Below are 5438 nucleotides of genomic sequence, written 5' to 3' on the forward strand. Positions count from 1 at the left end.
GACATTATATTGTCAAGCTCTTAGCAAACTTTAACATGCTAAATTAATGCTAGCTGTTATGCTCCCTGAAGTAGATACTTCCCAGGCCTAGCATGCAATGATCTAAAACAGAGCTTCTTAACATTTTTTGTGTGTTTCATGGACCCCTTTAACAATCTGGTGAAGACTTTGAACTTTTTTTCAAAATAATGTTGTTTAACTGCATATAACTGCATATAGGATCACAAAAGAAACTAATCATATTGAAATTCAGTTAAATTTTTTTAAAACAAGAACAGGTTAAGAACCCCTAGTCTAAAGGTTTCTAATTCCCTTCTGCCTGGCAATCTGTCCCTCCAGGCCCCATCTTCAGTTGGGGGGAAAAACTAAAAAATGCCTCCATCTGAATGGTAATAAAAATAAAGTAGGCAAAAGCTAGGTCTGGGGGTGGGCTAGGGCAGTGGACTGAAATGAGAGTGTGGTTAAGGAGAAGCATAGATTAAATGGTAGGGAAGACCTTGTCCCTTGGCTAAGTGTTTTCTCTATTTCTGCTCCTTTGTAACTTTCCAAATTCATTTTCCTGAGAATTCCTTCTCCTTACAGATTCTCAATCAGCTCAGAATATCTCCTAATCACCACTGTCTCTCTCATATCACCATGTATTTGGAAGAAATCACAGAATATAAGAACCTCAGCCACCATCCATTCAAGACCACTATTTATTTTGCTGTCATTTTCTTTTTTGTGATGAGATATGTATTACTAAAAGGCTTAGATTTCTTGTTTGTAGTCAGACCAGCTCTATTGACTTGTCATTAGTTAATCTCATCCTATTTGAGTCAGTGGATTCCTTCATCTTGATGTAGAAACATTCAGCTATTTTTTGCCTCACCTATTCATGTTCTAATCTACCTTGCTTCACTGAATGGTGAAGACTCAACTTGAAGACAAAGTTTTCAACCTGCACAGAGACAAACAAAAAGATACCAATGCACATATTAATAAAATATTTTAAATTATTTGGAGGGGCTGCCTTTCCCTATGCACTTAATCACTAATACCTGTCTTTAAAAATCCATGCGCGCATTCACACACACACACACACACACACACACACACACACACACACACACACACACACATCCTTTGATGTTGACATCACAGAATGTTTATGTGATAGAATCACTATCTTTTGCCACTTGCACTGTCATACACACAGGAATCTGCCATCATTTTTCTAATTATACCTATGATGATTTAATTCAATAAATATTTATTAAACATTAAAAAATAGATCCAATCCTAGCCCCAAAAAAAACCTCTGCCAAAATTTCAGAAGTGGTGTCCCAACTGCTTTAGAATAACCTCAGGGAGGAAGAATTTATCACCTCTGGAGACGTCATCTTGCTTTAGGATCAGGGCTGGCCAACCTTTTAAACATTTTTATTGAAACAAAAGACAATATATTTGATTTTCCATTTTAGTGAGAGCTTTGTGGTAGCTTGGCTTTGTTTACTAAAGTATTCAGTAAGCCCACATGTGGGTTGCATAAAAATTGTCCTGTGGTTCACATGTGATCAGCAGGTAGTATTTTGGACAGCCCTGCTTTAGAACCATTTTGTTATGATGTCTTTCCTCATATATCAAGTATAAATTTCCCTCTGCAGCTTCTACCCATTGTACATACTTCTTCTATGTGGGGGTCAGACAAATCAAGCCTAATATCTCCTCCACATGACTAGACTCCAAAAATTTAAATGCTTGCCACCCAAGAAGTTTCTTTTCTGTATACTAAATACATAAGCTTCGTTCAACTGATCCTCGTATGATGTGGACCCAAAGTCTATCCTGTTGACCCCTCTTCTTTTCATCATCCAGCTTATCAATGTCTACTTTAAACTAAAACCAAGAACTGAACACCATACTCCATATGAACTCTGAAGAGGGCAAAGTATCAGGTCTATCAGACCTGGCAAGTTAAATCTCTTCTAATGCAACAAAATATCACAATTAACTATTTTTTAAGAAGGGAGTATCACATCATATCACTGACACTAAGTTTGCAGTCCACTAATATCCCTATATCGTTTTCAGAATAATTTTCATCTAGTCATACCTCTTCCCTTTTCTATTTGCAGCTCTGATTTGCTTTTATTGATAGGTATAAGATTTTATATTTATCTTTTTAAATTTTATTTTATAAGATTTAGCTCAAGGTTCTAGCCTGTGAAGATCTTTTGCGATCTTAACTGTATTGGCCAATTTGTTAGTTGTGCCTCTTGGCATTGTATCATCTTCATTTATAAAAATGGTAGCATAGGACCAAGTATAGCTCTCAGTGGTACTCCACTAGAAACTTTCTGCCACATTGATATTGAACTTCTAACAATTTCTCTTTCAGTCTGGCCATCCAACCACTTCTGAATCTACTAAATTATATTATTATCAGCTCTACATCTTTATATCTTCACTGCAAGAGTATTCAGTATGAGATATTTTATCAAGACATTTGCTAAAATCTGAATAAAATCTGTCTGCAAGGTCCAAAGCATTCTTATCAACCAGTTTAGGTTGATCTATCCTTGATGAAGCCATCCTGACTCTTTGTAATCACTATTTCCTTTTCTAGATGCTTGTTAACCATCTCTTGAATGATTCAATGTACTCACCCTTGGAATCTAGGAACAAGCTGGGATTTAGGAACAATAAGGAATGATAAGGCTCCCATAATTGACATTACCATATGCAATTGAGCTTGTCCCTCCAGTGATACAGAAGTCCCTGCTCTGGTAGCTCTGACGAGTATCTTGACAGAGTGGGAAATTTCTTTGTCTACTGAATTATAAAATATCAGATTTAGAAGGGATTTCAGAGATCACCTAATAGATCTTTTTTTTTGTCCTTCATTTTCAAAGAAGACTATGACATCAGGGAGGTGATGCCTTGACAAGCATGTGAATTGGATTTGAATGAGGGAATGATATGCTAAGTCATCAGACATCATCTAGTAATTATCAGTCGAACAGGAAAACGGGGACACACACACAAAAAAAAAACAGGACACCCTTTGAAAGGGGCTAAGAGAAGAAGGACAAAACCCATTGCCAAAAGAAGTTCTAAGGGGCAGGAGTTGTGGGTCAAGAAACCTAATAAGGAGGTGGAAGCAACTTTTGTCTTTATTTTACAAATGAGGAAAGTCAAGGTCAGAAACATTAAAATAATTAAATTAATAAATAAAACCTACCTAAAGTTACTCAGGTAGTCAATGGCAGAAGAGACAAGAGGATTAAGGGAGGACTGGGCAGAGAATTGGAGTTTTTTAGTGGGAAGAAGCAAAATATTTAACTTTACCTGCTTTGACATTTGGATTAGTCAGTCACTCAATAAGCATTCATTAAGCACTTATATTCCAGGCCACTATGTTAAGGGCTGGGGATATAAAAAAGATAAAACCATGTATCCTGCCCCAAGAAGCTCAAAGTTTAATGAAATAGTCAATTCAAATAACTATTCATACAAGATATTTATAGCACGAAAGGAAAGTAGTTTCAGAGGGAAGTCACTAGCAGAAGGGGAAGTGGTTAAGACAGGGTTAGAGGTGGGGAAAGTCTCTTGGATGGAGAGTCAATTGTTGCCTGAATAGCTCACACTTCCCCACTGAGAACCAGTGGAACGTGTGGCTTTCTTATTTAAGACATCTAAAAGAGAGACATAGGGTGGGGTCTCTCCCTAATCATCCTAGTCTGAGCTTGTTTCTCCCCTATCTTCCCTCAATTCCCAATTCCTTCCAAGGGGGAAAGGTGGACATCATCTACTGGGTAATTAGAGGCTTCTGCCAGAGAGCGTGGCCATGTTCAGTGCAGAGGAGTATATTTCTCTGACTTATAAGCAGTTGCTGGCAAAGACTACCCTGCCTAGCGATGTCATGGCTTGCTATAGGTAAACCCTATTTTAAGAAGATGCAATATCCAAAAATCCAATTTGGGGAAGCAAACATTCTTGTGATTATTCTCATTACAAAAAAATATTCTTTGTTTTGTGAAAGGAAAATGTATTTCAACTTTTTTGTTGGGGGGGGGCTTGTTTCAGATGTGTTAGTTTAGTGATCAAAAAAATGTTGTATAGATACTTCCTATGTTCCAATTTATGAGAACTAAATGTAGATGTAATTTTCCAAGAATATGCCCTCTGTGTAAACAAGGTATACCTAGGAGCACAGATATAGATAACTGAGGGAAGGAAGGAAGGAAGGAAGGAAGGAAGGAAGGAAGGAAGGAAGGAAGGAAGGAAGGAAGGAAGGAAGGAAGGAAATGAACTCTGTGGAGCAGAGAGGCAAAAGGAACGAAGGGGACAAAGGAAAGAAGGAAATGAGAGGATAGAAGGGAAAGAAGAAAGAAAGAATAAAAGAAAGACAAAATAGAAATAAGGAAGGAAGGCATCCCAAAAAACATCTAGTGAATAATAGAGTCTTAGTCTCCAAGGTTCTCTAACCCGAAAAAGCGAATAATTCTTAAGGATGAAAATAGCACAAGTTCTCATTATATAGTATGCTAATATTTACAAAATACTTTTCTTACAACAGCCCTGTGACTTAGATAATGTACATATAATTATCTCCATTTTACAAGGGAAAAAATGGGCTCAGAGGAGCCCTACAGCTTTTTAAGTATCAAAGCCAAGATCTGAAATAAAGTTTCATGACTTTCTCTATCATGATGCCTCCTAATGCCACATGATGCTCTGAGACAAGCTGAGGAAGCAGAGGTGGGACTAACTGCACCTTACCACTGTGTGGACCCTCTCCCCAGAGAAGAGCCATTATTTATAATATAATTGGTAGGGCAAAATAGAACTGTGGGGCCCCTCAGCCCTCGGGGCCCTGAGGCAGCTGACCCTCTTTGCTGGAAGTTTAATCTGCCTCTGAGATGCTATTTGGATTCCACCTGACACCACTACCCCTCCTCCTCTAATCCAAGTGAATTTTCTTCTCACACTGGCACTGTGCAGGTTCCTGACCTCTGGCAGTAACCCAAGGAAGACTGGCATTTTGATGGAGATGTTTGCATTTCTTTGTAGTCATGGCAACCTGCTCTGCAGAGCAGAGAGGCAGTGGCTAGGAATCTAAGAGCTGTCATTTGGTTGTGTGGGGGTGGGTTAAGGAAAGATACTCCTTCTCTAGAGAACTTTAGAAATAAGACCGATCCCTATTAGTGATCTGGGGTGGGTAGGCAGGGTCTTGCCTCTTGGCAGAGGAATACACTCTATGACCTATCCAGGCTGGTTCATTGTACCACAAAGACCTTCTGATTTCATGTTTGCTCCGCCCATCTTCTTCACCACAACTCCCTCCCTGTACCTCCAGGGGAGAAGAGGAAGGGGGAGGAGAGAGGAAAGATCTCTAGGCTGAGGTTTGAAAACAGCCAGGGAATTTTCCAGCCCTGACTAGTTAAGCAGGGGAA

At 38.8% G+C, this 5438-nt stretch overlaps 1 long non-coding RNA gene across 2 annotated transcripts; it reads right to left on the reverse strand.

Moving 5' to 3' along the window:
- Positions 1 to 730: 730 nt before the first annotated feature.
- On the reverse strand, positions 731 to 5042 carry LOC141511472 (uncharacterized). 2 transcript variants are annotated; one of them, XR_012475343.1, is made up of 3 exons: positions 4972 to 5042; positions 2720 to 2814; positions 731 to 940 (listed from the first exon to the last, which is right to left on the reverse strand). It is a non-coding gene; the product is annotated as an uncharacterized LOC141511472 (long non-coding RNA). The 2 variants fall into 2 exon arrangements; XR_012475344.1 differs by lacking the exon at positions 4972 to 5042 and adding an exon at positions 3331 to 3407.
- Positions 5043 to 5438: the final 396 nt, after the last annotated feature.

This window comes from Macrotis lagotis, chromosome 2, assembly GCF_037893015.1.
Source record: "Macrotis lagotis isolate mMagLag1 chromosome 2, bilby.v1.9.chrom.fasta, whole genome shotgun sequence".
NCBI lineage: Eukaryota > Metazoa > Chordata > Mammalia > Peramelemorphia > Peramelidae > Macrotis > Macrotis lagotis.